The sequence below is a fragment of the Dermacentor albipictus genome, chromosome 8, assembly GCF_038994185.2.
Source record: "Dermacentor albipictus isolate Rhodes 1998 colony chromosome 8, USDA_Dalb.pri_finalv2, whole genome shotgun sequence".
Classification (NCBI taxonomy): domain Eukaryota; kingdom Metazoa; phylum Arthropoda; class Arachnida; order Ixodida; family Ixodidae; genus Dermacentor; species Dermacentor albipictus.
Window position 1 is genome coordinate 54,308,283 of NC_091828.1, and position 19,252 is coordinate 54,327,534.

Consider the following 19,252-nt stretch of genomic DNA (forward strand, 5'->3'; position numbering starts at 1 on the left):
GACAGGAAAGGTGGAAAGTAAGCGAAAGACGAAGGCTGTAGGAAGAGTGAGACAGGAAAAGGCGACTGCCGATTTCCTCCACGTGGGTAAGTCTGGAGGTGCCGTCTATGTGAAGCCGAGGCCGAAGAGGTGTGTTGCCTTCGCCGGGGGCCTTAAAGGTCCAAACACCCAGCAATCGGCTCAACCTCCAGGATCCCCTTTTCCCCAGACACGGATAAACCGCGCACGGCTACACGCGGTAGGGTCCAACCCTCGTGTGCTCGGGTACGTGGTGTCGCCCCACACCAAACGCCTGTGCACGCAGACGCCCCTTCGGCGGCAGGGTGTTCGGACTGTCACCTTCAGACTGACCCACCTGGACGAAGTCGGCGGTCGCCTTTTTCTGTCCTCCTCTCCAATCTTCGTCTTTCTCTCCCACTTTTCCATCTTTCCTGTCTTCACTTCTTATTACTTCCGCAGTTCCTGGTGGCAAGGGTTAACCGTGTGTAATATATCCTGTCTTGGATATATATATATATATTATAATACCGAGACCGATCAAGTTGCCCAGCGCTGTTTATTCCAAAAAGGCAGCGCCCGCAGCTCACGCGCGAAGAAGTCGAAGAGGGAAGATGATGATGGCTATGTACAAATGAAAACGACGAAGTACGTTAATAGTGCTTACACTAACTTCCCCCCGTCATGGAAGCGGCCAGCCTGGCCGCAGATTAGAGATTATCTAAACGGGGAGTGAAGGGCTTCATCCGCTACACGCGAACGATTTCGGCATTCCGGCGGCGCCGGTCAGTGACGGAGTGTACTGGGCGGACGAGATAGTTCACTGCAGATGTTTGCTGCACAACGGTGTATGGACCAATGTAGCGTGGAAGGAACTTCTCACAGAGGCCTGGGGTGCGGACTGGAGTCCAAAGCAGGACTTGGTCTCCTGGGTGAAAACGTAGGTCACGGCGTTTGTTGTCGCAGTAACGCTTGCGCTCAGCTTGGGTAGCTTCTGTGCTTTGCTGGGCGATTTGACGGCAATGTGCAACTCGGGCAGCAAAATCTTCTGGAAGCGACGCGTTAGGCGAAGAAGGTGCGAAAAATAGTTCTCTGTCGAATATGGTGGAAGGAGATCGTCCATACACAAGGAAGAAAGGGCTGTAGCCGGTAGTCCGTTGAATAGCGGTATTATATGCGAATGTCACAAAAGGAAGAATTTTATCCCAGTCAGTGTGGTCAGGACGGATGTACATGGCAATCATGTCAGACAGCGTACGGTGGAAGCGCTCAGTAAGGCCATTTGTTTGCGGATAAGTAGAAGTAGATTTGTGGACGGTATTAGTGGCTCGAAGAACTTCCTCGAGAACTTGTGAAATGAACGCCTTGCCACGGTCACTGAGAAGAACGCGAGGAGCCCCGTGGCGCAAGACGATGGCGCGCAAGAAAAAGTCGGCGACCTCAGAAGCGGTGCCGGATCGCAGAGGGGCATTCTCGGCATATCTTGTTAAATGGTCGACTGAAGTGACAATCCAACGGTGACCGGAGGGTGTCAACGGCAAGGGACCATATAAATCAATGCCAACAAATTCAAAAGGTGCGTCCGGGCAAGGGAGAGGTTGTAGTAAACCGGCAGGAGGGGATGTCGAGCGTTTGCGGTGCTGACATGACGCACAAGAGGCAATGTATTTGGCCACCGTTGTTGATAGGCCAGGCCAGAAGCAGCGCGTCTTTATGCGGTCGTAAGTCTTGTGGAAGCCTAAGTGGCCAGCCGATACATCGTCGTGAAGTGCCTCTAATACCCGCAAGCGAAGGCAGCGAGGTAGAACTGGGACCCACCGGTGACCTGTTGGGTGGTAAACGTAGCGGTGTAGCACGCCACCTTGAAGGCGGAATTGTCGAAGTTGGCGTCGCAAGCGGCTGTTGGGTGGTTCGGTGAACCCACTAAGGCGATCCATGAGAGCTCGACAGTAGGAGTCGGCCCGCTGAAGCGAGACGAAATCAGAGCGTGATGAAAGCGTAACTTGGTCCAGGGGCGTTATCGAGAGTTGGTGGGAGGCAAGCGTATCATCGGAACGACGTGGTTGGGAAGACGACGGCGCGTTACCGGGAGAGAGTGAGAGTGGGCAGCGAGACAATGCGTCTGCATCATGATGGCGTTTTCCAGACTTGTATGTTATAGTGAAGTCATATTCCTGCAAGCGCAGTATCCAGCGTCCTAAGCGTCCTGACATGTTTTTCATTGATGACAGCCAACACAGAGCATGATGGTCAGTGACGATGGTGAAGTGGCGGCCGTAAAGGTATGGGCGAAATTTCTGAATCGACCAAACGATAGCCAGGCACTCTTGCTCTGTAATGGTGTAGTTCCGCTCAGCTGGAGAAAGTGTTCGGCTGGCATATGCTATGACTTGCTCTTTAGATTCTGTATTACGTTGCCCCGCAGGGGCGTCTGCGTCAGCAGGCGTTTGGTGCGTTGCGACACCACGTACCCGAGCACACGAGGGTTGGACCCTCCCGCGTGTAGCCGTGCGCGGCTTAGCCGTGTCCGGGGAAAAGGGGATCCTGGGGGTTGAGCCAATGCCGGGTGTTTGGACCTTTACGGCCCCTCGGCGGCGGCAACACACCCCTTTGGCCTCGGCTTCACGTAGACGGCACCCCCGGACTGACCCACCCGGGGGAAATCGGTAGTTGCCTTTTCCTGTCTTTCTCTACCTACAACCTTCGTCGTTTCCTTACTTTCCACCTTTCCTGTCTCCTTCTCATTTCTTTATTACTTCCGACCTTCCTGGCAGCAAGGGTTAACCTTGTGTGAGTAGCCAACCTTGGTTATATCATATTAGGTTATAGCGGCAACGTACAGCTGGCGTTTGCAGGCCCTGTTTTTCAGGCCCTGCAGCGTCCCCTTGTTGGACTCCATGGTGGGTGGCTGGCGTTGCTGCCGAAATTTCACATATATTTATGGATAGCTCTTTTCCTCCATTCCGTGATCGCCCTCAGAAAAGAGGGCGCACCGATGAAGTTTTTCAGTTTTTCGGACGCCAAGTCCACAACTTCCCACATTTCCACGTAGTTCACTCGGAAAAACCCGGCAAACCAGTGCGCACTATTTCACCGTTCCTTGTATCAAAGACTTTGACTGATGTTTTTGGAGCCGGATATAAGGCGACCAGGATGGCAAGCGGTGATCTCCTCCTTGAGCTCCGCGATAAGAAACAATACGAGCAACTGTCTAAGCTTGTGTCATTTGGGGATAACCAACTAACAGTAACCCCGCACCGTACTATGAACACCACCCGGGGCGTTGTCTCGGACGATGATTTGCTGGAGCTCACTGAGGCTGAGCTCTTGGAGGGCTTCAGTGAACAAAATGTTATAGATGTCAAAAGAATTAAGATAAGACGAGATGGAAAAGAAATCCAAACGAAACACTTGATAATCACCTTCGGTTCGAGTGTCCTGCCCGAGTCAATCGAGGCAGGATACATTAAGCTCCGTGTTAGGCCATACGTGCCAAACCCCCTGAGATGTTTCAAATGCCAACGTTTTGGCCACAGCTCGCAGAGCTGCCGAGGCCGCCAAACGTGTGCAAAATGCAGTGCCCATGAACACACGTCTGAAGCTTGCACGAACTCTTTGCATTGTGTAAACTGTGATGGAGAGCACGCCGCGTACTCGCGGTCGTGCCCATCTTGGAAAAAAGAAAAAGAAATTGTCACGATCAAAGTGAAAGAAAATATATCATTCAAGGAGGCACGTAGGCGGGTGGCATACCTGCCTAAGAACACATTTGCCGAAGTGGCGCGTCAGGGGGCAGCGCCACAACGGCCTCCGGCGGCTGTCCGACCCACACTCAGTGAGGCGGCAGTGACGCCATCCGCCCCCTCGGCGGCTGCAGCTAACGCTGCTACGCCAACACAGCAGACGGGGCCATCGATCCCGAAGGTGGGCGCAGCCGAGGCTGCCCCAACCTCCCCGGCCCCATCCAGCGCTGGCAACAGCCGGCGCAGCCAGACCCATCAGGGAGCCCCATCGACCTCCGGTCTGGTGGGCGCAAGGATCTTGCCTTCCCAGGCAGGACCCTCACAGAAAGCTCGCTCGCAAGAGCATGTGTCCAGCGCCTCCCAAGAGGCAATGGACACTACAACTGTCCTGACGGCGCGCCAAGCGCCTAAGGAGCGGCGAGGCTCCCTCGAACGCTCCAGAAAGGGCAAAACCCCGATTACAGGGCCTCGAAAGAGCTCTGTAATCTAAGACATCTTTCAGTTTCCGTACACACAGCACCAACTTACTTTAAATATGGATACACAAATCATACAGTGGAACGTCAGAGGTCTTCTTAGGAACCTTGATGATGTGCAAGAGATTATACACAAACACAATCCAAGAGTGCTGTGTCTACAGGAAACACACCTCAAATCACAACACACAAACTTTCTCCGACAGCATGTTACTTTTCGCAAAGATCGCGATGATGCAATCGCATCATCGGGAGGTGTTGCAATTGTAATCCAAAAGAGCATAGCATGTCAACATTTACAGCTACGAACGGCCCTTGAAGCAGTGGCGGTTCGAATTGTTTTGCTAAACAAACTTATCACTATTTGCTCGATTTATATACCTCCACACTACAAACTAAGCAAACATGAATTTCAGTCCTTCATAGATGAATTGCCAGAACCGTACGTTGTACTTGGGGATTTCAATGCGCACAACAGCCTGTGGGGCGACTCTCGTATACATGCGCGAGGTCGTCTTGTTGAACAGTTCCTCTTCTCTTCTGGTGCATGCCTGCTGAATAAGAAGGCACCCACATATTATTCTCTCGCCAACAGAACATTTTCATCAATTGACCTCAGCCTAGTTTCCCCGTGTATACTGCCTGAACTCGTATGGGAAGTTATGAACAATCCTTACGGAAGCGACCACTTCCCAATCCTGCTTAGAACACCTGAAGTAAAGGAATATCCACCACAGGCTCCTAGGTGGAAAATTGACACTGCCGACTGGGAAAAATTCCGAACTCTATCTTGTATTTCTTGGGATGACATGTCCTCGCTAGGAATTGACGCTGCTGTCGAATATTTTACAGCCTTCGTAATAGATGCCGCATCTAAATGTATATCACAAGTAAATGGCCTGTCGTGCAAACCGCGTGTTCCGTGGTGGAATGACGATTGTAGGATCGCACGTAAAAATCAGAACAAAGCGTGGGGGTTGCTACGCGCCTCCCCCACTGCGGAGAATCTTATTAACTTTAAAAAAGTAAAATCCCAAGGCAGGAGAACCCGCCGACAGGCCAGAAGAGAGAGCTGGCAGAACTTTTTAGCAGGTATCAACTCGTATACAGATGAGGCCAAAGTCTGGAACAGGGTTAGTAGAATAAGAGGGCGACAAACATACTCCCTCCCTTTAGTAAACACACAAGGCGAAACCCTGCAAGACCAGGCAGATTCACTAGGGGAGCACTTTGAGCGTGTGTCAAGCTCAATCAATTATTCCCAGTCCTTTCTTAAGCATAAAGAAATAATAGAACGTCAGCCAATCATACGGAAATCCAGGCAGAATGAACAGTATAACCGGCCTTTCGGTATTGCCGAGTTGAGAGCTGCCTTGAACACATGTAAAAGCACTGCACCGGGACCAGACAGAGTCATGTATGACATGATCAGGCACCTACATACTGACGCACAAGTTACACTTCTTACACTATACAATACTATTTGGGCTTCGGGGTACCTCCCATCCACATGGAAAGAAGCGATTGTGGTTCCTGTCCTAAAGCAGGGAAAAGACCCTTCCTTGGCGGCTAGTTACCGTCCGATAGCTCTAACTAATTGTCTGTGTAAGCTTTTTGAAAAAATGATAAATCGCAGACTTATACATTTCCTTGAGCTCAACAATATACTCGATCCTTATCAGTGTGGATTCCGAGAAGGGCGGTCCACAACCGATCATCTTGTGCGCATGGAAGGAAATATCCGCGATGCCTTCATACATAAACAGTTTTTTCTATCGATATTCCTCGATATGGAGAAGGCATATGACACGGCATGGCGTTACGGGATCTTACGAGACCTGTCGGCAATTGGCATCCGTGGAAATATGCTGAACACAATTGAAAGCTATTTGTCAAATCGTACCTTCCGAGTAAAAGTCGGCAATGAACTCTCACGTCCCTTTACGCAAGAAACTGGTGTACCCCAGGGAGGCGTGCTCAGCTGCACTCTCTTTATCGTAAAGATGAACACGCTACGTGCTTCACTACCACCTGCCATTTTTTATTCCGTATACGTAGATGATATACAAATAGGCTTCAAATCCTGCAACCTTACAGTATGCGAAAGACAGGTACAGCAGGGCTTGAACAAGGTTTCCAAGTGGGCAGACGAAAACGGATTTAAGGTCAACCCCCACAAAAGTGCTTGTGTTCTCTTCACAAGAAAGAGAGGCCTGGTCCTAGATCCTTGTGTAGAACTGGGCGGACACCAAATTCCTGTCAGCAAAGAACACAAATTCCTTGGTGTTATTCTTGACTCTAGGCTCACTTTCATTCCTCACATAAAACATGTTAAAGAAAAATGTCTAAAAACAATGAACCTACTTAAAATCCTATCATACACAACATGGGGTAGTGACAGGAAGTGCCTGTTGAATCTTTACAGGAGCCTAGTTCGGTCGCGAATAGACTATGGAGCCGCAGTGTATCACTCTGCCGCCCCGAGCGCGCTAAAGATGTTAGACCCCGTACACCATCTGGGAATCCGTCTGGCCACTGGGGCATTTAGAACAAGCCCTGTTGAAAGTTTGTATGTTGAGTCCGATGAGTGGTCACTCCATTTTCGGAGAACTTAAATCAGCTTCAACTATTTCCTGAAAGTGCGCTCTAATAAGGAACATCCGTGTTTCACAACCGTTAACGACTTGACATGTGAAACACTTTTTCATAACAGACCCTCTGTGAGACTTCCTTTCTCACTGCGTGCAAGAGAACTTAGCACGGAAATGAATGTCCCAGTTCTCGACCAACGCCTAATGCCTCCAGCTAAGCTACTACCACCCTGGGAGTGGCAGCTGATAGAATGTGACACATCCTTTGTACAGGTCACTAAACATGCGCCAGAGACGCATATCAAAATGCACTTCTTGGAGCTCCAGCACAAGTACTCGTGCACAGAGTTTTATACAGACGCTTCTAAGTCGCATGCCGGGGTGTCCTACGCAGCCATTGGCCCATCATTCTCGGAATCCGGTGTACTGCACCCTGAAACAAGCATATTTACGGCTGAGGCCCATGCACTACTGTCGGCTATGAAACATATCAGAAAATCAAATATTCAAAAAACAATTTTATTTACAGACTCCTTAAGCGTGGTAAAAGCCTTGAAGTCACACTGTAAACACAGAAACCCCGTAATTATTGAGCTCTATTCCGTCCTCTGTAGAGCGTATATGTCTAACCAGCATGTCATTATATGCTGGGTGCCTGGACATAGGGGCATCGAGGGTAACGTTCTAGCAGACCAGATGGCCACGTCAATTTCATTGCATACAGTCAGTCCTACTGCTTCGGTCCCTGTCACAGACCTGAAGCCTTTCTTAAGAAGGAAACTACGAAGCCACTGGCAACGTATGTGGGACGAAGAAATAAATAATAAACTGCATGTAATAAAGCCACAATTAGGTTTCTGGCCTCCTGTAACAAAATCCCGCCGGACAGATGTCCTATTCTGTCGGCTAAGAATAGGACACACTTTTGGCACACATAACTTTTTACTCACGGGAAACGAGCCTCCAACCTGCGGTAGATGCGGTGAGAGGCTGACCGTCCTCCACGTCCTCCTGGAGTGTCGGAAAGCCGAATCTGACAGAAAGAAACATTTTCCGTTAGCATACCGGCAGCATATTCCCCTTCATCCTGTAATGTTACTCGGCCCAGAACCGCTCTTCGACACTAACGCAGTCCTAAGTTATCTGAAAGATGTTGTGTTGCATGTTGTTAGCCCAACATGTTCGTAGCGTCTCCTCTCTTCAGAGGATGGCACTGCGATAGTTCTTTCGTGTAGCACGTGCCTCTAGGCCCTTGTGTTTCAAGGGCTCTGGCGAGGCAACAGTGCTCCAGGCAATTTTTACCATCTCATATATTTTCTATTCTGCATCACTCTTTCACGATGGATTTTAGTGTTCATAGTATTCGTCATCTGTCATCGCCATAATTTTATAACAAGTTAATTTTACGCACTTTACAGCGAATATTTTTAGGCCACTTTACAGCCAAGTCACATCCTCCATAATACATCGTTAACACTACCACTTGTCATGGCGCTCTTTGGCCAAACCTGGCCCTTGCGCCAAAAAACACCACACATCATCATCATCTGTATTACGTTGCAGAAGTACTGCGCCAATACCTTGTGCGCTTGCGTCAGTATGGAGTATGGTGGGGGCACGATTATCGAAGTGGCGAAGCACTGGTCCGGAAGTAAGATGCCGCTTGAGAGCTTGAAAAGCCGACTCGCAGTCGCTAGTCCACGTGAAAGAGGCACCGGTAACCAGTAGCTTGTGTAGAGGAGCTGCTATTGCTGCGAAGTTGCGTATAAATCTACGAAAATATGACGCCAAGCCGAGGAAACTACGTAGATCTTTCTGTTGCTGGGGGCGAGGAAACTGAAGAACGGCACTAATCTTTTCGGGGTCAGGCTGGATGCCAGCTTTTGAGACGACGTGACCCAATACTTTTATTGTTTTGCTTGCAAATTTGCATTTTTTTGTATTGATTTGGAGACCAGCATTCGCAAGGCACTTGAGAACTTCGTCTAATCGATGAAGATGTTGGCTGAAGTCAGACGAAAAGATGACAATATCGTCCAGATAACAGAGGCATGTCTTCCATTTTAGACCACGAAGGACGTTGTCTATCATGCGTTCAAATGTGGCAGGAGCATTACAAAGGCCAAAAGGCATCACGTTAAATTCATAAAGGCCATCCGGTGTAGCGAATGCGGTCTTTTCTTTGTCAGTCTCGTTCATCGGAATTTGCCAATATCCTGACCGAAGATCAAGGCTGGAGAAATACTCCGCCCCTTGTAGTGTGTCCAAAGCGTCGTCAATTCGAGGGATTGGATATACGTCCTTGCGTGTAATCTTATTGAGCGCTCGATAATCCACGCAAAAGCGAACTGAGCCATCTTTTTTCTTTACCAGGACCACGGGAGACGCCCATGGGCTAGATGAAGGTCGTATTATCTTCCGCGCAAGCATGTCAGCAACCTGTTGTTCAATGACCTTTCGTTCCGACGGCGATACACGATAGGGGCGTCGTCGTATAATAGCGGAACCATCGGTTTCGATGTGGTGTGTAGCCGCAGGAGTTTGGCTCAACACAGGGGAACAGCTGTCGAAACAGGCTTTGTGTTTTGCCAAGACCACCATTAGGGCTTCGGACTGCGCGGCTGTTAGGTCAGAACCAAGAACAGCTGGAGGAGGGAAAGAATCATCCAAACCTGAGGTTGGGGCTGGCGATGAAGAAGGGCAAAGCGTGACTAGAGAGATAGGTTGAGTGTCGGCGAGGGTTGCCACAGTCATCCCTTTGGGCAACATCACAGGATCTGGGGTCGTGTTGCAAGCAGACAGAAGGGCGCAGCCGCGTGAAAACCGGACGAGACAGGTGGCAATGAGAATTCCGCGAGAAGTACAGCGGGAAGAAGGGGCGACTAGGGCGTCTCCGTCGGCGATTTGACTGGAAGTTACGGCTACAACGTCTTCGTGACCAGGACGCAGGACGTAGTCGGCAGCGATGGTCAAGTTCACGCATGAAAGTGAAGAGTCCGCAACAGGTTCAAGCTCTGTATCCGTGATGTGGACAACTTCCTCTCTACATGAAATGACGGCTGAAGCAGAATGTAGGAAGTCCCAACCCAGTATAATTTCATGGATACACGTTGGAAGGATGAGAAACTCGATGTGGTGGCGTATGCCGTCGATGAGAACACGAGCAGTACACTGTCCGTCAGGGTGAATGAATGCATTATTAGCACCACGCAAAATAGGTCCAAGATAAGGCGTTTTTACTTTACGGAGCCGCGAACACAGATCACTCCGCAGAACAGAAACGGCGGCACCGGTATCGATGAGAGCTGACGCGGGAACACCTTCGACAGTCACAGAAAGCATGTTGGCCGGGCGAACAGGAGGAATTTTTGAAGACCGATAAGAAGCAGTTTCCCCTCCAAAAACTGCAACAGTTAGTTTTCCGAGTGCTGGTCGACAAAATGGGAAGTGGGGCGAAGCGGTGATGTAGAGCGCCGGTAAGGGGATGGAGAACGACGTCTGGCCGAACGGGAACTATGAGGCAGATTGGGAGCAGCTGGTGGAGACGGAGAACGCTGTGGCGGGGACGAGTACGGTCCGGGATAGTAGTCGGCTGATCGGCGAGTGCGGTCTCTTTCATGCTCAGCATAGCCTCGCCTTTCATCCTGCTGGCGCCGGCGGCAGAAGCGGGATATATGGCCGCGTATACCGCAGTAAAAACAAACCGGACGAGGTGGACGCCACGGAGGGTACGATGGCGCAGCAAATGCTCTGGGTCCCATCGAAGCCAAATGGTCATAGGAAACGCCAGTAGGCACGGAAGGCACGGAAGGCACGGTAGGGGTGGGTAGCGAAACAACATCCGCGTAGGTAGGTGTGGAGCGCGCTACCGGAGCAAGATGCGTCGTGGGTGTGGTCATCGCTGTCAACTCCTGCTTTACGACCTCGCGCAAGTCGAAGGTGGGGGATGGGGCGCAGGCAGCAGGTGGACGGCTGAGGTCTTGTAGGTGAAGCTCTTCGCGGATGATGGTGCGGATAAGAGCACGTAGATCTGGAGAATGGGGAACCTGAGGATCGCTGCTGTCATGTGGAAGACGAATAGACTGCAGCTCGTCGAGGCGTTGACACGTTGAAGTGATGTCTTGGACAGAAGCCGGATTTTGCACGATTAAGGCGTTGAATGCGACAGGCCCAATGCCTTTTAAGATGTGGCGAACGCGTTCGGCTTCCGTCATGCTAGGATTCGCACGGCGGCACAGAGCCAAGACATCCTCTATGTATGAGGTGTAAGACTCTTGGGCAAGTTGGCGCCGCGTTCCCAGCTTCTGTTTGGCGACTTCTGCACGGCCAGACGAGGAAGCGAAGATTTGCCGCAGCTTCGAGGTAAACGTGGACCAATCCGCGATGTCGGATTCGTGGTTGAAATACCACGTCTTTGCAACACCGGTCAAGTAGAGCGACGTGCCTCAATTTCTGGGTGTCATTCCACTTGTTGCAAGAACTCACGCGGTCATAGTGGTCGATCCAATCGTCTACGTCATCACCGCGGAGTCCTGCGAAGACAGGGGGATCGCGCTGAGGGCTCGTCACAGTCCAAGAGGGCGCCGCAGGCGGGGTCGTCTCTGTGGTAGGGTTAGAGGCGCCGGAAGGGCCGGGGTTGGAAGTGTCCATTGTTGTAGGGGTAGCTGGGTGCAGGCGGCGACCGGAACGGAGCTCCAGGGAGGACGGGAACGCGAGAGGACGTCGGGATCTTGACGTACCTCCACCACTTTATAATACCGAGACCGATCAAGTTGCCCAGCGCTGTTTATTCCAAAAAGGCAGCGCCCGCAGCTCACGCGCGAAGAAGTCGAAGAAGAGGGAAGATGATGATGGCTATGTACAAATGAAAACGACGAAGTACGTTAATAGTGCTTACAATATATATATATATATATATATATATATATATATATATATATATATATATATATATATATATATATATTACGTTATAGCGGCGATGCATGGCTGGCGTCTGCAGGTATTCTTCCAACCTTGTAGCGTCCCCTTGTTGGGCTCGGTGGTGGGTGGCACCATCGCCGCCGACTTCTCCTGCTCTATATGGCAAATAACTTTCCTCCGCTACCTGATCGCTCTCTGAAGAGGGGGCGCACCGATGAAACATTCACTTTCTTCATGTAGCCAAAACAATCTTTTCCAAAGTACCACGTTGTATATAGAACGATAAGAAAACAGTCAGAATGATCTCACCATTTGTCGTAGCGAAATCGCCCACTGAAGCAATTAGCCCAGGCTATAAGGTAACGAAGATGGGAAGTGGCGATCTTCTTCTCGAACTCCGCGACAAAGTGCATTATGAGAAACTCTCGAATGTTGTAGCATTTGGGGAAATTCCCGTCTCAGTGGGCCCACACAGATCAATGAACACAGTGCGCGGGGTCGTCTGAGAAGATGACCTCCTCGAACTGAGCGAAAGCGAACTGCTTGAAGGGTGGCAATACCGGAACGTAGTCAAAGTTCAAAAAATAACATTGAGGCGAGATGACAAGCAAATATCTGCCAAACACATAATCATTACTTTCGGAACGTGCAACCTACCTTAAACAATAGAAACCGGTTACTGTAAGCTTCGCGTGAGGCCGTATATCCCAAATCCGCCTCGATGCTTCAAGTGTCAGCGCTTTGGGCATGGGTCGCAGAACTGCAGAGGACGTGCTACTTGTGCGAGGTGTAGTTCATCTGAACACGCTTCTGACATCTGTACATCAACAAACCACTGTGCCAACTGTGAAGGAGATCACCCCGCCTACTTGCGATCATGCCCTACTTGGAAAAAAGAGAAACAAATCATAGAACTGAAAGTAAAACTCAACCTATCATTTCCAGAGGAACGTAAGCGTTTCTAACTCCAAAATCAGTCCAGTCCTTCCTGCACAGATGTGGCGCGCCGGGGGGCAGCGCTACATCTTCAGGCGGCCGCGCAAGTCACACGGAGTGTGACGGCGGTTACGCCGTCAGCCCCCCCTGGCGGGAGCAGCCACAGCACTTCCGCCCCCTATAGGGACCCCAAGCTAAAGTTTGTCGCAGCGCCACTGCTCGCCTCGAGGACAGATTCGGTACTACTGAGCGGGCGCGTCGCCGGCGCAGCACCTTAGAGAGAGGAATACAATAAGAGCGGACACTCCCATAGAGCCCAGCGGCCGAATTGACTGCAGCGCACCAAGCCGTCGATATTAAAACCTGAATCTCACTTCCGGTTTCGGTTTTGTGCGCGCGCGTTTTGAATTCTAGCTGGTGCGCGTCACGCCGGCTCCGTTCCTTTTTTTTTGCTTTTGCAGCAAATATTTATTTACATATTTATTTTTTATTTATTAAATATTTATGTGCAAATTATTTTATAAAGTAAAATTGATTGCGAACGATCTTCACAAGCCTCCATTGAATATGTGCCACGTGCAATTTCATAAAGACGCAAGACACCTTGTGAAATGTGGAAAAATTAACGTTTATTTTATTCTTTGTAAATGCTCGTCGCGGGCTTTGTGCATTCGTCCAGCGTCGTGGCACCAGGTAAGCAGCAGTAGTTTCCGCAGGAAGCTCCACCAGACGACGTGAGCTGAAAAAAATTACAAGCGTTATTTTGGTATTAACATCTAAGAATAATGCCTGTAGAGGCGAAGCGTGCGAAAGTGGTGAGTGGGTGGCATTACAAACAAAAGCAGTTCGTATTTACACACACGGCGTAGAAAATACCCGACTCATCCCAAGCAATACCGTACATACCACAAACACATTCTAATTCCAAACATTCCCCTCTTCCCAATACTTATTTCCTGCACTTTAATGGCACGAATGCGCGGGTAACGGCGCGTTTCGCGAACTTGGCTACAACCGACGCGATAGTACGCTACGAATACACAGACGTGGCCACAACACAGGCTCTCAACCAGAGCATGCTGGACGCTCGCAGAATTCCTTCTACTCGCACTCAAGACAAAATGCCTGGGTGCCGTTCATAAGACAGAATTTTCGAGTTACTAGTTCCTGGCGTTTGAGCTCCTTGACTTATCTCTTGCGCGTTCTGCAGGCGCAAGCAACACGCTCCCGTGTTATCACTCTTGACGATTGCTCGTCGCGTTTTCGACAAGCGTGGGTACCGAAAGAAGGCTTAAATTGTTGCGGGGACATAAAAATTGCGACAAATTTGTCGGAGTAAGATTCAGTACGCGCCAAACTGTCACCACGACCGAGCTGCTTTTCGCTGCGTCACAACAGGCGCGGCGAGCGGGCCTCTAACATAATAGTATCGAAAGTAATTTTCAACAATGTTGGGCGTCAGAGAAAGAAAAGCGGCATGAACTTGTCAGTGCATTAAAGCGCGAAACCGCGCACCACGGCCGAGCTGATTTTCGCTAACCGAGTCACAGCGCCAGGCGCGCCCACTGCGCTCGAAAGGTAGCCCAAAAAGTAATGAAATTAGTTTCATTAATGTTGGCAGTCAGAGAAAGCGCCATAACTTGTCGCAGTAAAATTCAGTACACGCGAAACTGCGTCACAGCACCCTGTGCGACTAGCGTGCCCAAAAACTACCGAAATTAGTTAAAAAAATATTGGGGCTTACAGGAAGCGTCGCAAACATCTCCCAGTGCGGTTCTTTAATTCAAATTAACTGCTCCACGACGGCCACGCTGTTCTTCGTTAACTGCGTCACAAGTCTAGCCTAGTTGCCGGGCAGTAAGCCTAATTGCTTGAAGTGCGTCGCAGACTGTCGAACAAAGTTTCTCACCTTGCCGTAGTCCAATAGTGCAGGGCTGCCTTGTCGAAGTTCCGAATGAACGCAATAATTCGCCGGGAGGCCACCAAACCAGGCTAAATCCCAAAATAGAAAAACAGTCAGACGGGTGACCAAACAGGCCAACGCTCAGATGCGCGGCCGGCCGCTCTCGCTACGGCGGTGAGTCTGACGAATGACGTAAACATTTGGCTCGTCATTCGCCAGTTCGCCTGTCGCTAGGCAACGAAAGTAAGCCGCAAAGTTTAACTTAATTTATACGCAGATATTTTTAATTTTTCCGGGAAAGAATAAAAAGAATAAAACAATTTCTGTTAATCTCATTTCACATTCTTCTTTTTCTCGATGCTCGCGGCCCCAATTCGTCGATGTTAAAAGTATAGCGTGACGTGTTTCCTGTTTCCAAATTTCGCCGAGTGTCCGCTCTTGTTCAATCCCTTTCTCTATGGCAGCACAGTCACCAAGCAACGTTTCGGCGGCCGCGCGTACTGCTCGCGCTCAATCTTTTTGCGAGTGCTCGCGGCGGTGCCTCGCAGGCGTACAAAGAGGAGTTGTGGCTCATTTTGAAGTATGGCTGGAACGGTTTCGCGGCGGTCAAAAAGTGGGGAAGTGTATGTACTGTTGTGTTGTCGGCTGCCACAACAGTTCCATCAACACCCAAGGCAGAGAACCACCCGTGAAGTTCCACCGGTTCCCGGGATAATGGTACGAGCAAAAGAGGCGGCAAGCCTGGATTACTGCAGTCCGCAGAGTCAAGTGAGTTTTATTTCATTGTCTAAACTTGTCAGGTGTTCATATGTACTGCTTTTTAACGTGTGACGATTCCGCCGAGGGTACCGAAGAGTGTAAGCCGGCAGACATGAGCTTACATTGTAATTCAGTAGGCAATATTTAGTAACCAACCTCTCGTCATGAAGTTGTTATTTGACAGATTTTTGGCAGTAACAAGCGCATTATGCTGACGTGTATGAGACACGGAGGTCACCGCTTCAGCTGTTCAGTGCGTGTGATTGTGTGGTAAACCGCGGTTACATAAAATGGACTTGGGTCCACGCTGAGCATGAGGCGATTGAAGCAGTGTTGAGTGTTTATTTTAGATATGTTTAGTTAGGCCATCTGGCTCGATGTGGCGTGCGGGATTGCTGATGTTGGGCTCGACATTGCTCTGGCTGTATCAGCGTGGTGTGGCACGCGCGCGATGATAAGCTGGTGGTACCGCGGTAACGCTGGGGGCTACCTTTGAGCCTGCTCTGCCCGCGCCTTCGGCTGGTCGTTTTCGCTGTGCTGCCATGCGATGCATTGGTGGAGACCCTCTCGAGCGATGGCTAGGCACCGTGCTCTCAGGTGGTGGCGTAGATTTCGTTTTCTGCTTTGTTCTGTCCGACCGTCTCGCCCGCTCGCTGCGGCAGTGCTCCACCTTCGTGGTCTCCCTCATTTAAAGCCTCGGTTTCTTGGCGTTCGGTGTGCCCGCCGCCCCTCCTTCACCGTAGCCGCTGGCCACTGTTTTCGTCTCCGCGGCTGTCGGTGGCTGCCTTCGTCCCCCTCTTGGTTTCCATCAGTGTCGTATTGACAGAGGCAGTTAGGCGCCGCACGAAAAGAGTCTTCAGCAAATTCAAGCGTTCCGCAGGGACACATCGACAGGATGGCGCGATTAGTAGCGTAAGATTGTCTTTGTCCTAGGGCCTGTCCCGGAGTACGCGCACGAACCGTACCACTTGCGTGCTCATTTCCTTCCAGTAGCATTGCGTTATTGTATCGAGTAATAATATTAATCGATCATAACTGCAATAATATTTAAAATTATTATTTCTTATCAATATTTCGCCTTTCAAGCGTTTAGCTGTGCTACTACTAGGGAACCTAAGGAGCTAAAATAGAGTTCACCTCTTTACATTTTTTCTGCAGCAGTGTTTCAGATATATGTATGTATTACTCATAATATAAAGGAAATTATTCGCCAATAGCACCCAGAGGTGTAATTTTAATCCATTTGTGGGAGAAATGCATGCTTCGAACGGATATGCTACTTGACATTGAATGTTGTATGCTTGACTTTAACAGTGTTTGTTTATTCCTGGTGCAGCCCTGATGGAATTCCATGGATGCCTACTGACGCGGCACGAGTTTGCAGCAATCATTTTGTGGGCAACTGCATAAGTAATATGAGTGAGCATCCCTCGTACATTCCAACTATTTTTCCACCTGTGCACAAGAAGAAAGCACCCGAACGGCAAAGGACGCAAAGGTAATATTGCCAATCAAACCGAGAATAGAATTTGCAGTTACTTTTGGTAAACGTGTGTGTAAATGTGTAAGTCTATGGTGTATGCACATTGACAGAAGTGGTTATGCATTGCACTAGACACCAGTGCATGGCAGATATGTGCCTGCTACTTCCCCAACAGAGCTGTTATTTCATTTTTGTCTTTATTTTTCAATGCAGGTGCCAGCGGCGCTTGATTCAGGCAGCTTCATCTAGGCTAGACAGTATAAAAAATGGCTGTGGCTTAGGTAAGGTTAAGCCCAGGATGCGAAGCATACTAGCCTTTATTTTAGTTGTTGAACCACTGTTTAGCCTGGTGAACTGCTGTTGCTTGGCTATATTTGGTTCGGCTAGACGAAGAAACAACTCATGCATTACTGCTTCGCCTTCAAGAGTAGAACGCGACAGCGTTCCCGTCGACCCGCCAAGGGGTGTAAGACAATGGGCTACAGGGCAGCGACTACGCGCCCCGCATTGGACGCGGTGAGCGTCGAGCAAAGCAGCGTTCGGCGCGGCAACGAAATGTGCGCCTGAGCAAGAGACGCACGCCTTAGAAACAGCTCGTTTCTAAGGCAACACCGCATTCACTAGGGGCGCTTTTGTACCGCTTTGAAGCATCGTACTCGTGGCTCAGTGGTAGCGTCTCCGTCCCATGGACACTCCGGAGACCCTGGTTCGATTCCCACCCAGCCCGTCTTGCAAGAGTTGAGCCAAAGCCACTTCTCCTCTGTCGTGACGTCACGGTGTCACGTGGTTTCAAGGCGACAGCGCCGCGCCTGAGGAGCTGGGTTGAGCTCTCGTAATATGCTTCGCATAAAAAGAGACGGTTGCCACAAACCACCACAGAGGCAGTGCCAACAGCACCTACACTTGAAGTTTCAGTCAGTGCAGACAGGACCCAAGAGGAACATGAGCACCAAATGGACTGCAGTGACAAATTTGAAGATGATGGGATGCTAAAAAGTGACACGGATGATCTGAAGTCTCCGACTGCAGGAGGCCTTTCACTAGTAACAAAGGCTGATGTAGTAAGCACCCAGTATAATTCTAGATGTTGCGATGTAAATGTTTTTATACTCCAGCAAGTCGTCATTATGATTACACTCTATCTGGTCTTTTCCTCACAACACTTTGGAGCATACCAAAAACATACTTTGCAAACAGTTTTTCTTTTTGCTATTTCAGGCATGCCAAACAGAGTCTTCCGCCACTGGGAAGCTTACTATCTTTCTCTCAATGACGAATTGTGATGAAGCATCTACTCAAGTTACTCACACCGAGCAGACTGACAAGGTTGAACCTTCACTGAACTTTTCATTATCTGTTTTGTTTCTACATCTTTGGTTGTTATTTATATAGGAACAACCATTTTTCTCTGCTTAATGGTTGAACTTCCAGGAAAAAAAATTATTCTCTTCTTAAAGTTGCTGCAGTTTTATCAGTATGTAATGTTGATGTTCACTCTACTTCTCTATAGGTCACTGGGACGGATGGAAGTTGGCGAAGAAGTTGTAGTTTTCATGGCTTTAATTCACTGCAAGGAAATGAAGAAGCACTACAAGATATGTGTGGTGTGACACTCCCAGTATTCAGCCTGTTGTTGAACCTGCTACCTACCTCTAGGTACAAGAGCACAGATGTCACACGGGAGAATAAGTTATGTTTGTTCCTAGCTAAACTTCGCCTTGGGATAACATACAGCGCCTTGGCAGTTATATTCGGAGTGAGTGCGACAACTGCATCAAACATCTTCAAGAAAATACTCGAGATCTTGAGTGTGGTGCTGCAGGAATGGGATCTACGTGCCACCAAGAGAAGTCATCAAGCTGTCCATGCCACCTGCATTTAAAGTAAACTACCCTAACTGCAGTTTCATCATAGACTGCAGTGAAATCCGTAGAGAAATGCCGTCAAAACCAGATTGCCTGCATGTTTTATATTCCAACTACAAGGCAGGCTACACCGTAAAGTTTGTTGTAGGCATCATCCCCAATGGAATGATAACCTTTGTGTCTAAGGTGTATGGCGGGCGGCATACTGACTCCTTCATCACGCAAGACTCTGGATTCTCTCTGGATTCTCTGGACTCTGGAGACTCTCTCATCAAACCTGGTGATCTCGTCCTAAGTGACAAAGCGTTTCCTAGCATTAGGACAAACGTAGAAGGAAAAGGTGGAGTTCTACTCATGCCCCCATTTAATTCTGGGGGTCAGATGTCTGAAGAGGCCATGGACAGTACTTACAAAATTGCAGCTGTACGCATTCACGCTGAGCGCGTCATTCAGAGGTTAAAAATTTACAAGATCTTATCCAACAGACTACCTCTAAACTTTGTCCCCCACATGAGCAAAGTGCTTTCTGTTTGCGCTGCCCTTGTCAACATTCAGCCGCCTATTATAAAGAAATGA

At 49.4% G+C, this 19,252-nt stretch overlaps 1 pseudogene; it reads left to right on the forward strand.

The window, feature by feature from the left end:
* Positions 1–18,408: 18,408 nt before the first annotated feature.
* LOC139048681 (uncharacterized) lies at positions 18,409–19,252 on the forward strand (annotated as a pseudogene).